General features: G+C 41.6%; 1 protein-coding gene across 2 annotated transcripts in view; it reads right to left on the reverse strand.

The window, feature by feature from the left end:
* Positions 1-18,175, reverse strand: part of gcgrb (glucagon receptor b) — a 52,024-nt gene extending 33,849 nt beyond the window's left edge. For both annotated transcript variants that reach the window (XM_030411632.1, XM_030411415.1), the window contains exon 1: positions 17,756-18,175. The gene's annotated coding sequence lies outside the window, so the exon portion shown is untranslated. The remainder of the gene's footprint in view (positions 1-17,755) is intronic.
* Positions 18,176-23,034: the final 4,859 nt, after the last annotated feature.

Raw genomic sequence — 23,034 nt, forward strand, 5'->3', positions numbered from 1 at the left:
TGTTCAACTACGTATAGATTAATGCCAGAAGCACTAACAGAGCTTTGAGGAATTTCAGAGCTTCGAGGGGGAATTTCGAGGAATAAGGTTAAAACCATACACCAGAACATCTGATATAATGTATACTCCCAGCCAGCAGTTTAACTTCAGTGACTCTCTCCGTGACAACTGGATGGACGATCCTGTCATACATACACAATTTTCTTTACTTCAAACTTTAAAACAAGGAATAAGCATGCAAAAACTGCTTTACTGTTGGTTTTGAATGTACACTCACTACGAGGGAACAAAATAATCGATCTGCAAATTAAACTGCAGAGATCCTCTCCGTCTTGTGGATGTACAACTCTGTCAACCAAGTCAAGTTGCAGTTTATATCAATGTCTGTCCAAGCTCTGAGCGTTTTAAGTAATTCAACAAACGATCATTTGTTTTTTTTATCACGTGAAGTGACGACAACCAACCAAAGCTCTATATCATCAAAACCAATAAACTTGTGTTGTACTACTGCTGTAAGTCTATTAGTGTATGGGTTCATTGAGAGACAAAAAGACCAATTCAGTTCTTTCATTTCATAAATCCTTTTCAAATTCACAACATACATTTTCATCAGCTACATTTTCTCAAATGTGCATGCTTCACACACATGTTCAACCCCACGCAAAGGCATACAAATAGTCTCCTAAAAAAGGACTGACTGAAAATGTGTGTGTGTGCATCAGATCTAACATTATGACTCAAAGTCACACTCATGGCTGTGTGACTAACAATCAGGCTAAAATAATGTTTTTTTTTTCATTGTGCTGAAAAAAAAAAAACACCTACAGGCCCTACTTTAAAGAACGATTTTCAGCAGTGTGGTTCCAGCGGTGAGGTAGCTGCTGTAACCACATCCAAACAAGGTTATGTTAACCAACACTGCGTGAGAAGACTTAACCTCCTCGTTCATTTCAGTGAGGCCAATGTGTTGGCCCTGATGAAGAAGCATGGGGAAAAAACACTGGGTCATCCAACATGAAAAGAAATTCAAAAACCGTAGTCCATCTCAACTCGCACCAGTGTCAATGGAAAGCCGGGTAAAGTTTCGTAGTCCACAAACAGTTTCTTTTGTTGTAGCATTTCCCTAAAAAACTGAAGGAGATGGGGAATTTTTTTTTAACTTAAAAAATAATCAAATATAAAAATTAAATGGCTCAATACAGCGTATCCAGTGTAACCTTGTTGACTGACTTAAAAAAGACACTATTTACACCACTTAGCTACTAAGCTAAAAGCATTAGCGTGCAACACATCTGAAGTGGCTCAGCACTCAATGAGGGTCGTAATACTGTCTCTTCAAATCAATTTTGTATCTCAGTTGTTTAGGAGAATGCTGCATTGGAGCTGTAAAGCTCCACAAATGTTTTGTAGACCATACATGAAAGTCATTTTTTTTTCACCTTCAGTGGACTGGGTGATGTTGAGGTCTTGTTTGTCTTCTGCTGCAGATATTTTCCTCAACTAGGTGGAGGAGGTAAATGCACGGTGACATTGGGGACATGTGAGATTAAACAGGCAGGAGGCCCTTGTAGATCTTCATCAGCCTCTCAATCCACCATGCTTAAGGACCACAGCATATTGATCGGAGCGGGGCAGGCGCTCTACACACCAATGATCATGACGACGGTGAGCTGTGCTGCTGAGGCTGATTGTTCAGCTGATCTAGGTGAGATTGTTCTTTAGGAGTGGGTAAGACCAACACAATAGACATCAAATGTGATTTAGGTCTGTAATTAGATAACTTGTTGTTATTCAAGAATCAATATCTTCGCTGTTCTGTGTTGGTGTCCTTGAGCACTCGCTACTAGGACCAGGATTCTCTCTAATCATATGAAAACCAAACCCGAGCACAGGGCAGCAGCTACAGTGGGAACAAGAGTTTAATCTGTGCAATTCTGTCAGACTGGAAGCTGGACAAAAATTACATTTCACGTTCGGTCGACACCTGGAGACTCTCATTAAAGGTGTATGGAATGTGTGTGAGCCTCTAGCGCTCAATACAAAAAGAGTTAGAGAAATATTTCCAGCATGTCCCCCATTCATCATTCCCATTCCACTTCACACTCGATCCCAAAATAGATCAGATTTCAACAATATTCTACTTCCTCTGACTGATACTGTCTCTTCCTTTTTCCAGTTTCCCTTGCTTAAGTACACTTTACTAATCCTGGGAACTATTACACTCTGAGAAATAAAAGAGCTAACAAGAACCACAAAAGACTCTGGCGTAATTGTTGCACCCAGAACTCTCTCTTACTCCTTTTCAACCATGATGGTCAGGTTCTGGTTTGGAACCTGTGCCAATTTTGCAAATAACCATTTGCATTTTGACAGCCAAAGAATTTTGCTTGCCAGGAAAACTGGTTTCAGAGGGTCAACAAATCTTTAGGGGGCTGGATTTACTGTGACCATGGACCAGCTAAAACTGCTTATGACCAATAGTTTTCAAAACCCAGAGCTAGTGTAGCGTGTTCTGATTTATCCATGAGAGAATACAAAAGGTTTAAACAATTATCACTAATCGAAGCAACAGTCGTCCGACAATTTAGGCATGCAAAGCCAGGAGCAACATTTGTAAAGAGTCAATATAGTCCGACATAGTTTTTCCTAGCAGTGCGGGGAAATTAGAGATGTATACAGTGACTGAAAGACGAGACTCTATGGTGTCTCTCATGGAAAAGCAAACCGGTCCAAGAAAAGGTTCACAGGTTGAACCAACTTTGAACCAGCACTAGGTTTGCTTTGGTCAACAAAGGGGAACTGGGGTTTCTACCCAGAACCATTTCAGCTTCTAAGTGTGCTAATAAGAATCCACTTAATTGGTTCCACTGAGAACCCTTTTATATTCTAAGGTTTCATGTAGAACCCATTTTTTAAAATTGATAAAACATTCAAACACGCTGCATTAAAAAAAAAAAAACTTTCAAAGAGGGTTCTTTGGACGGAAATATTTCTAATTGGAAAACTCAATCTGGCAAAGAACCCTGAAGAACCCTTTTATCTCTTCTGAGGAAAAAAGTTTGGGTTATGGCCTCAGCCCTTCAGCAAGAACCCTTTCGGGAACCCTTATTTCTCAGAGTGTAGAATTAGTAAATAAGCCAAGATCCTGTAAGGAATGACTTAAATTATAGCTCATAATCAACTACAGTTAGTACACTTGTAGGATTGTAAAAATTACACCTAAGAAAACAGACACCACTGATCATTCAATATACACAGAAGTCACTAGTTGGGACACATCAAAGAACCTGATCCAGAGCTGGCTTACTGAGCTGGAACCAGCCTCAACCTCTCACTTACTTGACGTTAATAAACAGTGTTATCCAACACCTTCAACTGGAAAAGCTCCATGTCAGCCAATAAAGATCTTCTTGACTCTTCGCTGCAATAAGTGGGTTAATTGAGATGTCAGTTTCTGACATGTGAACCAGCTTTGTACCTTGGTTAATAGTTAGACTGTATATCTTCTGTCCCTGTGTCTGTGTTTTGTGCGTTGTTGTTTTTTTTTTCAGGTTGACTTATGCAACTTTAATATCACGTATGCAGTAGTTCTCCCTAAGACCTGCAAACAGACTTTGATTTGAAGTTTACCTTAAATAAACCTTATCGTTTTTTACATTCTCCTCACATTCTTCTGCCACTGTCACTCTCTAAATGAACCACAGCGTCACTGCTCTGATGCCAGGCTGCATGTTCTTCAATCAGAGGATCAGCACATTAATGAACAGAGACTGGTGAAATGTCACAATAACACCCAATCAGGTAAATGTGAGACTCATCCTGTCAGTCTCACTCACACATATTATTTAATCAGAAGATCTGAGGATGAGTTTGAAAGAAAAAAGAGACATTTCAGATGTTAAATTATATTTGGCAGAACATGAAATATTTTTCCTGCCTTCTCATGTTTTGACATATGTCTCAGAGAAAACATGGAAGATTTCTTTTTTAAAATGTAAATGTCAGATTTAGAGAGAACGTCATTTTCTGGTGACACACTTTGTCTAGCTCCTGGGAAAAGTGACTTTATGTGTCGCATTTGCTGTCCATCACACACATTCCCACAGACCTAGTATATTCCACACCCATTTCATTCAAGGGCACTTAATATTGGTCAGGGTATCACATAAGGCTTGTCTGAATCCCGTTTTCAAAACTGAAAGTTTGATATGAGGTTTGTTTGTTGTGATGACATACTGCTCGATAAAAGAGAAAATTGTCCATGCGTAGTAATACTGAAGTATATAATAGTATAACACCGTTGGTCTCACGTGTTGGCTGTGTTTCGTCAGTATCAATGTTCTTGGTAGTTGACAGTTTGCGAGGAAAAACAAAACAAAAAAATGGCGTTCTATACGATGTGCCCAGCATACTGTGCTGCCCTAATGTTAGCGCGCTTATGTTAGCAAGCTTACAGTAGTAAAGTTTAAATTAGCTAGTGTCAGCATCGTTAGCATTAGCAACGTTAGGGTAAGCGATGTTAGTGACGTTGGGTTAGCATTAGCTATGTTACAATAAGCAACGTTAGCAACATAAACTACAACAAACTGGTAGCCACTCGAGGGGAGCAGATGCAAAGCTCTCAAGTCGCATTTTAACCTATTCACACGCTAGCACGCCACACCTCGTATTTCTCACGCAGAGAAATTACCAGGATAACACCCACCAAGTTGCGCCATTATTTTTTATAACAGTGAAACAGGTTTGAATCAAGTGGGTTCCCCATAGAGTTCAGAAGGCGCCTGCCACGCACCAGCCAATCAAATCAAAAGAATGTAGCTACAAGACAGCCAATCAAAAAATAGCATTGCTGTATCCGGGTAAGATTTAGATATTCCCGATTCAGACGCCCGCTGAAGTAGATACAGACAGCTGTCGCATCAATCCACGTCTCGCTGAAGTAGCTACAGACTGATCGACATGGGAGAAGACCATATCCTCTGAGTACAGTAAGTCACCTCATCATTTGATTTCTGTTGCTGGGGAATATTGTGTCCAGGCAGCTGGTAATCTGTAATGTTAGCTAATTGTTTGACCAGAGTGTGTGAACTAGCCTAGCTAGCCAGTTGAATCCCTGCTAATTTCAGCAGCTATTCTGACACTTAGGTAATATTTTTAAGTCTCACATAAGGAGATAAACCTGTATGCTCATTGACCTCAAATATATTTTTTGGGAAGATAGTTGTTATGAGTTGGGTGATATCGCTGATGTGATGGAAAAGGCTTCATCATGCTGGTCCCATTAATTATGCTGGCTTACCAGCATAGTCTTGCTGGTGACATTGCAGATGAAGCTAGTCACCAGCATCCCATGCTGGCAGGGAACAACTGTGCCTGAATCCTAGGGCTGCCCCCAAATAGTCGACCAAGCACTGGTTGACCAAAAACTCATTAGCCGACCAAAATTTCATTGGTCGATTGGTCGCAGGAAAAAAAAAAAAAAACAAACATTTGGAGCTGTGTCTTGTCAAAATTAAGTAAAAATCTATGTGACTGTCCTGGCCTGTGTAAAAGGCTGGAGGGCTTTTAATTTGAAGGGCCAGATACAGGAAGTCGTGACACTCACTCACTGTCAGTGTTTGTTTTTTTAACACGGCAGGTCCCTTCGACATCGCGGTTAGACAGTTAACAATAAATAGCCAACCATGTTGGGAAAGACGTCTAAAATATGGGATCATTTTGAAAAGAAGAAGAATGACCCCAAGAAGGTGACATGCAAACTTTGCAAGAAAAACTTCACCTATCACTCCTCCACGACGAACATGATGTACCTTAAATATGTAAGTAGCCTAGCTACCTGCCCATGGCGACCCGAACGTTTGAAAGTAGAGATAAATACATTTTATTATTGTTATATGCGCTAGTATTAGACTATTCGTGTGTACTGGGGAAGCTAAATTATCCAGCTCACTGTGTTTTACTTATTGTGTAAATCTCTCTACAGGCGCATCCACTTTACTGCGCACTTTACATATATATATATATATATTAGGGCTGGGCGATATGGAAAAAAATGTTATCACGATATGTTTTTCCATATTGATCGATCTCGATTCTTATTAAAATATATAGTTTTTCCAGATGCTGCCAGTGTGAGGGACATCCTGAAGCTTGAAGAAACAAGAGATTCACTGTAACTTTATAATAAAGTTTAATAACATAAAAAATAATAATATGCCTTCCAATAATGAGCACAAAATGTTTTGTTAAGGTCTTCATGCAGACAAAATTCAGAGCAGCGCTCTTTTGCTCATACAGAGTTTTATATGCTTTCAAACAAGTGCAAACTAGTAAGTGACTGGTCACTTTTCACTATATTTTACATGTTTTGATTTTGTAAACAACATATTTAAACAACTTAGAAAAAACAATTATTAAATAATAATAATCTCAAATATTTGTAGAGGCAGCACAAAACCCAATTAAGTGAACATGTGGGTCACACCCTCTGACACATTCAAGTGCTTAACTAAGACAAAATAAATGTAAAAACTAAACCACTATAATACTATTATACTGGTTTACCTCCCAGAGATTTTTTGGAGGTATTGAAAAATGCAAAAATAAAAGGTTGTGCACATCATTTGTAATTGCAAACATGAGTCATCTCCCTTTACACAATAATACAACCTTTTACTTATTGAAACATTCTATATAAACTAACAGCTGAGCTGTGACAACTATCACATCAAATTGCTTTGGCTGGACAGTGAACATCTCAAGTACAAAAAGAGTAAACATGGCCCTGGCACAAATACTACCTGAAAGATTAAGGTAGATCTCTAGAAATGTTTTATAAGTAGAATGAAATCTGAGCCAGAATTGCATGATATGTAAACATAGTAAACAAGTCACAGTTATTCTACATCTTGTGCACTAGTTTGTACCTGGGGTCTAACACTTTGATCAGTTTCCTGAAGCCGTCTATTTCCACTGTGCTCAGGGGAATCATATCTTTAGCGAGGCAATAAGTAATAGCGTTCGTTATATTTTTGCTCTGCTTTGATTGTTTTTCATACGGGGCAATGGCTGTAAAGCACGACTGGATGGATTGTTGTTCAACAGAGCCGCTCCCGCTATCAATGCTAACGGGAGACGTAGTGCTCTTGCTTGGCTGTGTGTGTGGTGTCGTGCCAGCTTGAGCCCGCAGAGTCACACTCTCATTGTAATTACTGGGGTTTTGCCCTCTCAGGTGATGGAAAAGATTTGTTGTGTTGCCCGTCCTTGCTGGTACCAACCGCCGGCATATTTTGAACACCGGCTTCGCGTGCTCCTGGTCGCTTTTGCTGTATCCAAACCACATCTACACAATTGACGTCGTGTTACCTTTTTTTTCAACATTGTCTTCGGTCTCGGGTGATGTAGTGATGTCGCTTTCAAGTTCGGCATTATTTTCACTGTCCTCGACTTCAGTTTTGCTAATTTTTTCTCCTTTTTCCAACTTCTTTCCCTCTCTCCCTCTCTCTCAGTTTCCCTCTGTTTGCAACTGTAGCCACGCTGCTCGCTGGGAAGTGGGCGCGTCCTACCGGCATACGGCAGCCAGCAGGCTCTGATACTGTTGTTGTTGCGCTTATTTTTTCATGTGATATCGAATAATATGTCCCAAGCATATTATCGAGATCGGTCCAAATTTTATTGCGATCCCGAATCGAGATCGAATTATCGCCCAGCCCTAATATATATATATATATATAGCGATTAGTCGACTAATCTACGCATATATATATATATATATATATATATATATATATATATATATATATATATATATATATATATATATATATACATATATATATATATATATATATGCGTATATATATATATATATATATAAATATATATATATATATATATATACATATATATATATATATATATATATGCGTAGATTAGTCGACTAATCGCTCTAAATGACGACCACTGGTCGACCAAGAAAATCCTTGGTCGGGGGCAGCCCTACTGAATCCTGTTCTATCAGCATCTTGATTTGCCACACCTGTCAGGTGGATGGCTTATCTTATTGGATTTTAACAAATGTGTGCTCAACATCTGAAAGAAGTAATTATTTTGTGTACATACAAAAGAAAAACTTTATACAATTGTTTACTTCAACTTGTGAGAGAAATGGGAGCAACAAACAAAGTGTTGCATTTATATTTTTGTATATTTGTGCAGTATTTACAATTTGTTTCAGGTGCCCTCAAATGACCCCAAAATCTTGCAGGTTTGAAGCTTGTGTTCAATAAACTTGGTGTACTGTGATGACATCACTGACCCTGTGTCCTGTATTGGACTTTCACAGCCAACTTCACTCCTCCTCATAAATAAGTTGTTGACACATCCCATGCTGGTGGCCAGCGTACCAGCACCCAAACACAACATATGCTGGTCATGCTGGTCACCAGCTATGCTGGTCTATGCTGGTTTTTTCCAACAGGGCTAGATCAGACCCCCGTCCCCACCCCAACAGAACCCCCACCACAGCCGCCAAAATCTCACTTTCAAAACTTGAGAGCCCTGCAGATGATTCGAACAACAGCTAATTAGCGGCTGAATGTTATCAGTCACACCGTTGAGGGCTTTGAATCATGGCGATTTCTTTTTTCTTATAGTTAATAAAAGCTTGCAAGTCTCATCATTGTTGTAAACTCAGACAAATGCATCACATCAAAACACACTCAGCAGTTAAAACACACTCAGGGTTTCATCTGAGCTGTCGTTGTTACTGTTGAAATTTAGAACTTTTGAATGTAACACGTCATTCAATCGTCAGCACTAAACATCAGTTCATCTCTGATGTGACGGATGGGAAGTTTGCACCAGACTGGACTGACATTAGGATAAACTTCGCTGTCCCATACATAGTGGGGATAATGGTTGTCCCAACAACAGACAGACAGCATGACTAAAACATTAGTTTGGAGTCGATGACAGACACAGAAGGGTAAGTGATATCCTAGAGGGTAAATGTTCACCTGTCTAATTATAAATCCAGTCACCGCAAGCACTACTGTCGTCCACATAGCTGCACACACACATGCAGGCACTACTAAGAATGCATCAGTACACACGAGCCAGACACACCCTCATTCGGTAAAGCTCAGAGGGACACCACCAGTCTGCCAGTGTGGCCTCTGCACTGACCCGAACCCATCCACAGCGATATCTGTCATTCCTTAAATTGTGGGGATGTGCACGTATCTGAGAGACAGAGTTGGCCAAAAAACAAAACATTTACATGCCCACACAGATTTGACAAAGCACTGGACAGTGAGCCAATTCATCATCCATTTTTTTACCGTCTATTTATGCAAAGTAATTAATGGGTCAGTCGCGTGGCAAGTTTGTCAGTGGGGACTCATCCCTGCCAGGAAACAGCAGCGACAGCAGATCTGCGCTGCTGGTGTCAAAATGTCTTGTTTGACTCTTGTTTGACAAACCCCATCCTTCTTTCATCCCCCCTCTTTGACTTTCCTCCCAGCTGTGTACAGTAGATCACATTATATATTAGCTCTTCATGTATAATAGATCAGCTCAGAGGGAGCGGATCGCTTCCCTTCACTTTGCTCCCAGCCTGACTCTGGTTAATTTGCTGCACTTAGTGAAAAACCTACATGGGGCAACGCGGGCGCCGTGAGAAAGGCTGTCTGCATATTCTGAGCTGGAAACTCCTTTCTCTGTTAGATTCAAACTTTTACTTGGTAAACTAATCAGAATTTTTTTGTCTATTCAGTGCACACTTACTTAGACTTAAAGAGGCACTATCTGATTGAAGCTAGAAAGGTGGCAGGGTCAGCCATATATGAACAAAAGTTTGATACGAGGAGAGAGGGGAGGCTGGTGAGTCACCAGTCTCGAGACTCACCATGTTTCAACCTATAGAGGGCAATCGCTGTGCATATTCATTATGACATGATATGTAGAATTCCACACCACCCAGCCCCACTACTATCACAATGACACACACACACGCACACACACACACACACACACACAGACTCACAAGGTGGAAACATTAACACTTAATAGCCATAGTTCAATCAATCAATCAATCAATCAATTTTTTCCTCTAGCGGCAAGACTTCCTGTCCTCCTGCTATCTGTTCTTGTCTTCCCTCTCTCTCTTTCATCACTCTCTGTGTCTGCACAAGTTTTATTCTCAGTGGAGCTCATCAGACATCATTTGTCTCTGAGCTTAGAGAGAATACCAATTTGTCCGAACGTACATAAACGGCTCACGGCGAAACACTGAGGAAGTGCGGGGTCAAATGAAAGACGAGCGGGGTGAGCTGATCACACGCATATACCTGCACAGTCACACATATAATGCCATGAGTGGGACGGGCAGAGGTGGGAGAGGTTTAATTTTACGCTTCAAGAAAGAGAAGGAGAAAATATAATAACAGGGAGATTAGGATTGGGACACTTTGAGAGCGAGCACCGCAGAAAGAGTGGGAGAGTGAAGTGGGAGGACATGTTGTGGAGGACACAAAGGGGGTTAATGCAGAGCGTGAGGAGATAATAAAATAAAGAGGAGGGGAGGAAGAAAGACATAGAGCTGAACAACAAAGCGAGTGTGTTTAACCGGCTCCCTTATCAGACTGGCTGTAAAAAGAAAGGATTATTACCATTAAGAGGGGAAATGGGTGAGATAAGAGACCAGGAGCACTAAATGTCAGCGAGCGATGGGAGACGCAGGTACGTAACGACTGTGATGGACTGATTCAGGGTTTCAAATTTCACCGTCAGTCTCAGAACCTCACAGAGCAGCGTGACAAATACATTCATCCAGATAGTCATGAATGAAAGTGCACACATCGCAGAAGAGATTTATGAAAGCCAATAGCTGATCCCGAAGAAAGACCACCACTTAGAACAATCCCTGAAAGTCCCTGGGAAGCTGAGCAAAATATTGGAATTTGTCTTCAGTCATAGACCTACTATATGTTCTTGAGTTATGGCCAAAAATGTGTTTTGTGAGGGTAGGGTGACCTTGAACTTTGACCTTTGGCCACCAAATTTTAATCAGTTCACCCTCAAGTCATTGTGAAAATGTATACTAAATCCAATGAAATTCTCTTAAAGCTTTCTTGAGATATCACGTTCATAAAAATGGGAAGGATGGACGGACAACCCAAAAACAAAATACCTCCGCCCATGGCTAATGTAATCCAGGATTTTCCAGCATTGCCTTATACAGACGTTATGTTTAGCAATAGGGCTACACTTATCATGAGTTTTGAGTTTATAACTAAGCTCTTAATGATTAGGGGACAAAATCAAGTGTCAAAGTGTAGGCTTAGTTGATAGATGCTGTCGACTCAATATAAATAGAGGGCACCTAATCACTAGAGTAACCGCTAACTGCTTCTAACTAACTAGTTAGTTGCTAGTTAGCCGTGCAGCTAAAGTTTTGGTTTTTACACAGCTTGCACAGGAGCTTTGGACCAGGATGGGCCAGAGCTAGCTAGTTAGCATGCTAACTTTAGTAGATATCTCTGCAACATGGTACATAGATGTCAAAATGTCAAGCGTGGTATTCCCTTTCTTGAAAATTTAGCGAGGTCTTTTAATGTTTTCGACAAAAATTCATACATGTTGCCCCTTTAATTGAATTTGCAATATGAACATTCATCTTCTCTGATGTCCTGTGTAAAATATAAACATATATGTGTTACTTGTCTACAGACTGCAAGAACAGCAAACTCAGTTATACGTGCAGTAAAATGTTAGTATGTGTGAGAGAGATTCTTTGTGTGCAACGCACGTTTTCGACCAAGAACTTTACTTGTGTATTTTACGAGGACATAGTAGAAGTCTAACATTTATATCCATAGAGAAAAATCAGCAATTAACCACATCTGTGATGCCTCATGTCCCGCTGCCCCGCAGCCATTTGCTTGATTAATTAGCCACAGGGGTGTCTCACGCTGATGACATCAGCAGCAGACTGGGGATATTAATGAAAGTGAATTCAGCTGACAGATAAAATGTCTCTGTTTAACCAGACAGGGGCAATCTGTTGCTCGTGTGTGTGTGTGTGTGTGTGTGTGTGTGTGTGTGTGTGTGTGTGTGTGCGTGTGTGTGTCTGTGACCACAGCATGCGTCAGAAACCAGCCTGGGTCAATGTTGATTAAATAAACAATTGTGTTTATAGAGCAGACCTTCTCTGAACAGCCATGAATAAAAAACATACACACACAGACACGATACACCCGTCAACATCCTGCTCTGTCACACCACAGCGCTTACTACACTCATGACAAAGAACCGAATACTGGGGCTTCTTCAGATGAAGACTGAACGATTGATCATCAAATGTAATGCAAGGAACTTCTATGAAACATTTTACACTGATGCTTCTATAATTCCAACATAAGCCGACGAGACTATCAGCGAGTAGAACAGCTATTTCTTTTTAGTTATTATAGTTATCAGTAATGGCGTCACTGGGTTGGATAAGTCAGAAAATTAATTAAAAGTTTTAAAAATGATGGCGGAGTGCTGAGGATTAAATGAGAAGCGTCACCTTCTGAGGAAAGAAGCTGCTCTGTCAGCTGGTGGTAAAGCACTACAATAAAGTGTCATTTGTGTCTTCATGTTGCTGATACAATCTAACACATCACTCACATAGCCTTGCATCCTGCAAGCTGATTTTAAGGAAAAATAAAATAATAATAATAATCAATAAGTAATACTGGAATGGCACTAAGTAGGGCACGTACCTCTGCCAAGGCCCAATAGTCCTCTTTATAATTCAGTCAAACCTGATCTTATATCAAACTCTCTGTATGAGTTTGACCGTCAAAGTATTTATAAAATTAATCAAACCTCCCATAACTGCTTAACCATGTAGAGTACTGCTGTACTCACTCGTGGATACCTGCCACCTAAATACACCTCCTTTTTTTTCTTTCATTAAGACCTGTTAATAATCCATGAGAAATTAGTAACATTTTGAAAAATCTTTCAATGTAAAGAAAATTCCTGGATCCTTCCATTTGTTCAGACCCGCATCAAAAGTGCAATGGGGTCCATTCTGGGCCAAGACCCATCCTCCATCCATGTTGCATGTCAATCTGTTGCGTAGATTTTGTGTAAGCCTGCCGACAAACCAGCCAACCAACATACAAACAAACAGACATGGAGGAAAACATAACCTTCTTGACAGAGGAAATAAATACCTTGCTTTTTTCTTTCACTCACATTTTTTTTAAACAAATGCAAACACAAGCCGATCAAGGTTCTTACCCGACCGCTTCTGTCCACGGGGCTGCCAGAATCATCTAAATCTGAAAGTTCCCCATAGCTGCTTTAATAGACATCATCTGAATGTGATTTTTGACCAACAATCTGAAAAATTAACTTCCAACAAATGCACACAAAATCCAACAAAGGGCAACAAATGAACTTTCTGAAGAAAGACAGTTGATTGCTGAACACTGATGCTTTGGGTTAGGAGCTTTGAGGCGTGCTTGACGACCTGGCGATGAGACTCGACAATCGGCTGTCTCTCTCCAGAAAGTAACACTGCTTTAACAAAGGACAGCAGAAAGTGTAGAAAATCCCCAAATTTCCTCCCAGCTCACGGCGAAAGTTCAAAATCTCCTCGTACTTCATGTTGAGTTTTTACAACACCAACAGCGGCTGGGGAGGAAATTGAAAGATTTGGGAGCCGACCCAGCGCTTCGGATGGGTGACAAATCAGGGAGGGAACCTTTGAATTAGGTTTGTAGCTGCTGCCGCTGGACGTACGCATGCACGTGTAAGGTAAGTTCAAGCTCCTGTGTGTGTGTGTGTGTGTGTGTGTGTGTGTCTGTGTGTGTCTGTGTTTGTGTTTGTCGGTGATGTTGTGTGCAGGGGAGTGACTAATGTGAGGCTTCCTGCGTATTCGCTCGCCCTGTATACCTCAACCCACCCTCATGAATAATTAACAGAGAGATCATAGAGAGGAGCCTAACAAAAGAAAGTATGCATGAAATATGCAAGACCAGCATTTACATAAACCTTCTTTTTCTTTCTGGACATGTCCGAAACTGACCTCTGCTTCCTATGTGCATCCGTCTCTTGTGAGTCTGTTCTGGTCCGACTGTAGTGGACCGTGTACTAATGGATACGTTACAGATTTTGGAGATAGCCGCCGTTGTCTTTACTTAAACTTCATCAAATATGGCACTATCACATACCAAGCCTCTGTTTGTCTGCAGATAAAAAGACGGCGACAGTGAATCAAGTTTCCTGGCAGCACTGAATCATGAGCGTTTGTGTGTTCACATCACTGTTCTCCTGTAGCAAGAACATGAGTAAAGACTCTGTGTCCCTGTGGATCATGCGCTTTAATTTACAGCTGAGGAGAGATCGACTTCATCCAGCGGAAAAGACACGAAGAGGAGGAAAGACGTTTCACTGCAGGTGCTCCGATTCAACTGTTCTTTGTCTTATATAAACAGGACGCTGTGTCTGGAGGTGAAGCATTTTAAGTCTTGATTAAAGGTTCCAGTTCAACAACAGGTCCATTAAAAATGATTACCTGGATGACATTAGTGCTGGAACACTTGTAAAACAAAGTCCCCTCCTTGTCCCTGGATGACTTATTGATGCCCTGAGTGACATGAGAATATATTCTAGAGATTTTTATCTGAATAGTGTTGCTGGGAAGGAGCTTGAGGTACTCAGTATCCTTGAGTGTATTTTGGTCCTCATTAAACACCTGCAAAGTCGTTTTTGGTCATTTTCATACTGCTGCATTTCAGTGTATTGGTGTCGTCATTGACGTTTAATCGAGCAGGCAGTGTCTTCCAGAAGGAAGTGGTCCAATTTATTAATGAACAGAAAGTCATTGATCAAAGCGATCACTTCCTTCCAACATCCCCCCAAAGACTCCAGCCGCCGTCCTGCTGAATGAGCCTTGCCCAGTCTTGTTTCAGTCTCTGTCTTTGTTTGCGTATCGACTGAAAAGAAGTTTCCCCACTGAAACCTTGGGCTTTTGACAATAGCGATCGTGTTAGGGGGAGGAAGTTAATGGAAAAAAGACATTAGTTTACTTTGCCTGCTTTCATGTTTGAAGACCAACGTCTGTGAATCAATATGTCTCCTTTGTAAACGCTTCCCTGTATGTGCGCCAGCCCATCCTGACCAGGCAAATCAAATCTCTGGTCATCATACTATTACAAAAGAGAGGTCTGATGTCTGGGGAAGCCACGGAGCCCGGAGGCAGGACAACTTAGGATATTACTTCTTGGAGAGCAGACAAAAACAGGGATCGGGGGGCGAAAGGACACAGAGGGAGAGAAAAGGCTCGGGTTTCCAGAGATTGGTACAAGCACCAACTTTGGGGCAGAGGTTGGGACAGGATTCAGTAACAGCCAATCACATCAGCGGCTCTCATCTCATTTTAAAGCGGGAGGTGGACTTTTAATGGGATGAGAGTTCACCTCAGCTTTCTGAGGAGGAACCTGTCAGTGAGGTGCAGAATGCAGAGGCACCGATACAAAAGTGGAAACACAGAAACAGAAATTGAAATGTCTTCAATTTTAATTTCAGTTTTACATTTCATTCAGCACTGACAGCTACTGTTGGACTATCAAGTCAGGATTTGTGAAGATCATTGTCATTTACAGTTCTCCAAGTTATTTTCAAACTACACATTTTTTAGCAACAGTTCTATAAACTTCCTGATGGGCAACATGCTCTGTTGGTTGATTTTGATGACTGAAAAGTAAAGTTTATTTTGGAAATGGACAATTGTAAATATATACATCCCACATGAATACCCTGAGAATACATCACATTTAGTATAAAACTCAACGATCATCAGTTTACCATCATTTGCAAAGCTTGAATAAGTACTTGACATTTTTGCTTGAAAAATTACTTAAACGTACGACATGTGACTTCTGCTGCTGGGGGGCACTCTATCAAGACAACTCCCCGGGCCGAGCGTGGGGCAAGAGCCGCTGCTCAACTGCTTAGAGCCGACTAGAGATTCAGGATTACAGCCGGACTCTGTGGAGAATAAACACCCGGAGTCAGATTCAGATTCTGCTCTGATACTGAAACGTTTAACATCGGGAGGAGAGCTTAAATATTACTTTAAACTTCTGGGATTAAAAAGTGGATTCATCTTCACTCCTGTTTATCACTGCAGCAGCGATCCGCGGAGCCGACCTAAGTTTTTCGTGCTCTGTAACGCTGACTGCCGACTGGAGCTGGAGGGGAGACGTGCCGACTCAATGCATAGTATATCTTTAAACAAATAACCGATGATCCAGATAGATGGCGATTAATCGGAGCGTTACCATGTTTTTTACCCCTTACAAGCCTGACAAGGGACATGAACAGGGACATGATATGAAAATACATTTTACTGGTTGCATTTTATTCAGATGTAACAACGCTCACATGTCACCAGATTAATTACAAAATAAATATGATTCAATCAGTATTCTGCACACGAGCAGTCCCTTACAGAGATATGACAGTGATGTACGGCTAATGTGGCCACTATAGGCTACTGTTTACCAACTGCTGATGACCGCAGGTCCACTCACAGACCCTGAAGGCACACTACAGAGTTGCAGCTGCGTTGGGCTACAATAAATCTCCTCTGCAGAAGTCAGATGTCCAGCAGAGATTTCCTACTGTGTGCTGATTCCAGATAATTTCCCAGAGCAGCCTTTACACAGTGATCACAAGGCAACACGAGGCACTGAGGGTTCATGAAAAGGAAATGTTGTTTCGGGGGGAATGAGAAATATTTCGCTCCAGTATTGACGCTAATGTCACCATCACAAAATAACAGTGTTGTAAAAAAAAGTATCCAAAAGTCACACTTGAGTCACACTCTTTTCCCTCACACCATTATCACCATTTACCAGAACGTCTAACCAGGAAAGTAACTTGGTACATTTACTCGAGTACTGTAGGCTACAGGTACAACTTCAGGGTCCCTTACATGAGCATCTCCATTTTATGGCACTTTGTGCATCTGGCGACACATGTACTTAAGTACATCACATAGTTAAAGTACGCATTAAGGTAAATTCAGCATTTACATGTATGTACACACTGCATCACTAGTGGCCTGGCCTATAATGAGGTCTGATGGTCAGCATTTTCCTGACTATCAGATTCAGAGTATTTTTTTTTTTTTTCCTTCACACATTTGTCTCCAAGAGTAGGGTGGAAGCATAGAGTCGCATGAAAATTGAATGAATTAAGTAAAGTTACAAGTTTGACAAAGCTGTACTTGAGCACAGTACTCACAGTGGAGAGAGAGAGAGAGAGAGAGAGAGAGATTAATTACACTCCAAACTTTTTCAATTTCCAGTGATCATGTGCCTCTCGTTCATCATGAGCAAACACACTGTTACAGCCAGCACATTACTGTATACATGCACTTATACCCCGTGCTCTATTCCAAAGGTCTTCACTGGCTCAGGGAACAGACGAAATAAAAGCCAAAAAGCACTTGCTGCTAGACCCCATGTCTGACCCATCACCTCACCCAGTGCCTCGTCACCCCCCGCCAACACACGCTGCGCTGCGGATGGAGACGCCACAGTCACCTCAGAAAGTTGAGGCTGCGCTCTCCTCCATGTCCTGTCTTAAGACTACACTCACACCTCCACATGAGCAGAAAGTTATAGCCCGTCTTGGAGTGAGTGGGACGGACGGACACACACACACACACACACACACACACGGTTCTTACCTAAGCGTCCAGACCTCCTCTTGCGCCCCTGGCACCCCCACACCGCCCGCTGCTCATCTCCCGACCCGGCCCATCACCGCGGGTAAAGTCCAGAGAACACAGCCAGCACCATGACCGGGTCCGGAGACAGAGAGAGGAAAAAACAAACAAGTAGAGGAAGGAAAGAAAGAAAACAGAAAAGAAAGAAAGACAGCGAGACGGACAGGCAAAAAGAAAATGGAAAAAAAAGAAGAGAAAGAAAAGGAGAGACTGGACTTGAAAGTTCTCAATATTTGCCCCTGTCCATCTTTGACAAGGCTCACTTTTATTTAGTTTAGTCTCTTTAGCTCTCCAAGTTAAACCTCGCTCCTGCCGCAGTGGACTGACGCGCGTCTGACTGAGAGGAGCTTCATGGTCCGCTGTTCGTGCTCCGCGCTCCGACTCCTGTCAGCGCAGCCACCATGTAGAGGCTGACTTCCGGCGGAAAGTTTCAAAATACAGTTCACAAAGTTGAACCCCGCACCGGTGGGCAGAAAGTTTTGATATATTTATTGTGAAGAGACGGCACTTGATTGCATTATGCCCACGGAAGGGGCAACTGTCATGTTTTATCTACCACAACCACATCCAAGAGGGCACCTTGGTGACTCTGCCCTTTGTTTGGGAATGAATGTGACACTAATTCGTACATATTGCGCTTATAAAACTAAAGTAACGTGCCTGTTTTGAAAATGTAAGGACCAGATAGTACAGATATTTGTGTCAAAATGCAGGGAGTAGGGGTAAAAAGTTGTCAGAAAAATAAATAGTAAAGTAAAGTAGAACAGTAGTACAATAACAGAGTATTTCTCCATTGTAAGTTCCCACCTCTGAATCAATAAAAGACAAGTGCAATAACATCATCTATATAGCGCAAATATGTCAGTGCTGTATTTACGTGACATATAATTGAGACCTGGTCTGGAATTAATGCAAAAAGGCATCAATAGACCTGAAGAGGCATTATGAATGTATATGTATATGTTTTTTAAAGCCAGCCAACTCCCCTCCAGTTAGTTGTTAGTTAGTTTATTATTAAGGATGAATTTCATTGTACAGAGAAACACGTTGGTTTGTTTTTTACTGTGCATATGACAATAAACACTTTAAATCGTGAATCTCTATCTGAAATGTCCTATCCTGGACACAGCACATGCACTGAAATGTTACATGTTTCAATGTTACTATTATCTTGCTGCACATGGATTAAGGGATGAAGGGAAGCGGGAGCAGAGCCAACAGATGCTGAACAGATCAGTCCAGAGCACAGGAATGTAACTGCAGCACCAGTCCTGAAGCTGTCCTAGCAGGAGCTCCCTGCTGAACCCTTGAGAGACGAGGCAAATGTTAACCTGTTCCAGAGCGGGATGAATTCTCCGTGAAGGGGTCAGGTTTTAACTTTTTTCTGTCAATGTAATGCAGTCTAAAGCCAGAGGACCCGACAGTAAAAACTGCTGCTTATCTGTGAGATTGATCTTTGAGGGATTGTTGTCTGAAGAGTTTGTCATGATCTTGTTGATCTGTCTTCTGTAGGCTGCCGTCATGTTTTTCGTGCCTTTATTTTGAAATGCAATCCTCTCAACTTCTGGTAACATTTTTTCTGAATATGTTCAGCTTTACGTAGGTCCGAGCCCGGCTGCTGCTGCGAACTGAATGTGAATCAGTCAATTAATGTTTTCTTTCTGGCTCATGGATGGTGGTTCTGGACTCGTCACAGTTCACAGGAATTTTCAAAAGAAGTGATAGGCTTTTATTGTGTATATTTATAGACATATTGAAAAATGAATAGACTGCTTTACAACTAGTAAAGACATTATGCTTTAGGTTGCAGAGGTGGGACTAGGAGGAGGATCAGGGGTCACTGAAAGGTTGCTCCCAGGTACAGGTGCAGGTGCAGGTACAGGTGCAGGTGCAGGTAGGTACAGGTGCAGGTGCAGGTGCATGTACAGGTAGGCACAGGTACAGGTACAGGTGCAGGTGCAGGTGCAGGTACAGGTAGGCACAGGTACAGGTAGGTACAGTTGCAGGTGCAGGTGCAGGTGCAGGTACAGGCACAGGCACATGTGCAGGTATAGGCACAGGTGCAGGTGCAGGTACAGGTTCAGGTGCAGGTGCAGGTACAGGTGCAGGTGCAGGTACAGGTACAGGTGTAGGCGCAGGCTGCAGTCAGCAGTCAGCAGCAAGTGGACAGAGTCAGTAAAACTGCTGACAGGGGCAGAACAAATGGCTCCAAGACTGAAACTTAAAATATCTGATGAGTGACATAATGTTGTGTGAAGAGTCACGGTGGCATCACGGCTGCAGTTGTTTGTCCCGCTTGTAAGTTGTCCCCCGCAAAGTGCGTTTTCATTTGACTGCTGATCAGAGGAGAAGATCCCCCTGACTGTGTGTCTCACCAAGGTTGAAATGTGAGCGTTTACGTCTGATCTTCACCTGACATGACAGATGTGAACGACTCTGATTGCAAATGACAAAACAAAACTAAAAAAAACTGTAGATGCAGAGATTGTGCTTGTCAAGCACATGTGTAATCAATAACACTCATTATGGCTGAAATAAACATTTTTTAATGATACTATCAGTACTTTTCGTGCTTTGTCAAGTCAAAATGATGAAGCAGCTCAACTTTGGTAATCAGGGTAAGAGAAATGTCTCTTTGTACAACCAGTAAATTATACAGGGCATGTGTTGTTTGTTTACTTCATCTGAAGCTATTTTCACTTTCAAATGTAAAGAAACTCACTAAAAAGAAACTGAACACACATTTTAAACCAATGACTCAGTTTTCTTATATATTTTGAACATGATCTGAGGTCATATCTGTATTCCTCCCACTCTGTGTTTGAAACAACATTTTTGCCGGTAAATCTAAGCTCTGAGTGACCTATTTTCATCTGCACATGTCATTAGATCTGTGCATTTAATGTCTTCCTATCTTTAGTTTTGTGTGTTTTTTTTTTTTTACATGTCAAGATTTTATTTCCAAAGCAATTTCCCCATGTAGTACCACAGTATCAATTCAAATATCGGCCTGTAGGCTAATGATTGTGCTGAAGTGTGGGCTGCATGCTGATAAAGCAGTGAGACTTGTGAGGGAAATGATACTGGAGACCCTATTTTCTCTGGTGAACTCAGACTCAGACCCTCTTGGGTGCCTCAGTGGTAGATAAAACATGATAAAGTGCCCTCTAGCGTGCCATCTCAGAGGATAACACTTGAAGTGTCCTTTCATGCCACGCTGCATTTTTTACAAACACCCTGTGAAGCATCAATGCACAGACATTCAATTCAGGGTCAGCGCCTCATGATTAGCAGCATAACCCTGCAGTATTGATAATCAATAACCAGAGTCTAGTTAAAGTCTTCGGGGGGGTTGTATGTAGGCACCAGTGATGCAGAGCAGAAGGGGGATTTGTGGATGAGATAAGATAATAGAAGGATGCAGGGGAACATGAATGGATACGAGCCATTCAGGAAGCAACAGAGGTGTTTGAATGAAGCAGCGTTCCTGAGTGAACATTTGCAAAAGTACATCCTGACTGTTTCCTCGGTTTTTATTATCTCCTGGAAACGAGCAGGGAGACAAATTGCCGCTGCGTGTGGAAGGTTTTGCGCAAACCGTGTATAAGTCATCAATTAACTTTAGTAGATTTACCTCCCTGGTCCAAATACATGTAGCCGAGTTGTGAAATCACACAGGATTTCAGACACGTGACGGACATTTGGGTCGTGTTCGCCTTTGTTTTGACCTCCAAATATGTAATTTAGATAATCCTGTTCAACATGGGAAGGCAGCAGTTAGGAAAACACAGAACTTTCGACAAAAACACTTGTATTTATTTTTTTAAACTTTGCACCATAATCATCATTCAGAAAAGGGTGTGAGGCGTGCGAGGCTTCTTTGCATTTAGCAGGACCTTTCTCTGACGAGGCCATCATGACCGCCACAGGCTTTGAATCTCAAAAAGCTTAAGGAATCTGATAGCTGTGGATCTTATTTTTGCCCGGTCCCGGAGATGTAAATGAGAATCCATTAATCTGAGCTCTGGTTCAGCATTCTCAGATGAAATTGGATCACAGGTCAGACGCGGCTTTCAGTGTGAGGTATTATTGTGTTTCTATTGCTGCCTCAGTCTCTGTCGTACTTCAGGTGGTTCTCATGAAAAATGAAATTCAATATGAGAATAGCCTCTGAACTTGAGCTGTAACAGCCTCGTCTGTGCTTAAAGCAGTCCAGTGCCTTGAAGGCAGGAGTGCCCCAACCTTTTTCACCAGAGGGCCAAAAATGAAAGTTAATCGTGAGCCACGGGCTAAAAGCAAACATGTGGAAGCCCATTTCTGCCAGTCAAAGAAAAGAAATGGATGAAAAAAGGAAGTTCCCATGGTAAGTCATAGTCATGAGATAAATGTTGACTTTTTAAATCTGATGATAATGACTTTTCAAACTCATAATCATGAATTATCATGGAACTGTTTTACATTTACAGATTTTTTTTTTCATCAAGTTTCAATTTATTTTTTCCTCTTTAACAGGCTGGAATGGGCTTCCACACAAACACTTACTGTAATATCAAGACGTAACACGGTACTAGGATCCTGACTGACTTGATTACGTAGAAATAATTAATCGTTGGGGATCCTTAATATTTAACGAGCATTTTAAAGGGATATTCCGGTGTAAATTTAATCCATGGTCTAAATCACCGTGAAACTGTGTTAGACTCCCTCTCGAGAGATCAAGTTAGCAGACCGCTAATTTACGGAGTTTTATCAACCTCAGAAACAACCGCACAACAACAATACACTGCAGTAAATGGATCCAAATATAAACCGCCACCAAAAAGCCACAAATAATGCTCAGAACAGCACCAAACTTCAGCAACAGTACAAATAGGGTCTCAGCACATAGTCTGGGGCATCTAACCTCCGCTAGCTTAGCTAGGGAAGCTATTGGGAAGCTAAAAACAGACTTCAACTCTCCTCCATCAGCTTCCGGGTCGGGGAAGTCCCGACACGACGATTACCGAGTGCGATTAGAAATGCTCAATTCTGTTCTTTTCCCTGTCCGCTCTCAATAATAACTGTTATAAACTGGCAGGTAAGAAACTTATGAACTTTGATTGCTTTTCCATGGAGTCATAATCATACATTTTCATCCATGAGCCGCGGAACTCTACTGCACTCGGTAATCGAGTCGTCGGGACTTCCCGTCAACAGGAAGCTGCTGCAGAAGAGTGGTAAATTTTGCCAGCTTTCAGTAG

Source organism: Sparus aurata, chromosome 1 (assembly GCF_900880675.1).
Source record: "Sparus aurata chromosome 1, fSpaAur1.1, whole genome shotgun sequence".
NCBI lineage: Eukaryota > Metazoa > Chordata > Actinopteri > Spariformes > Sparidae > Sparus > Sparus aurata.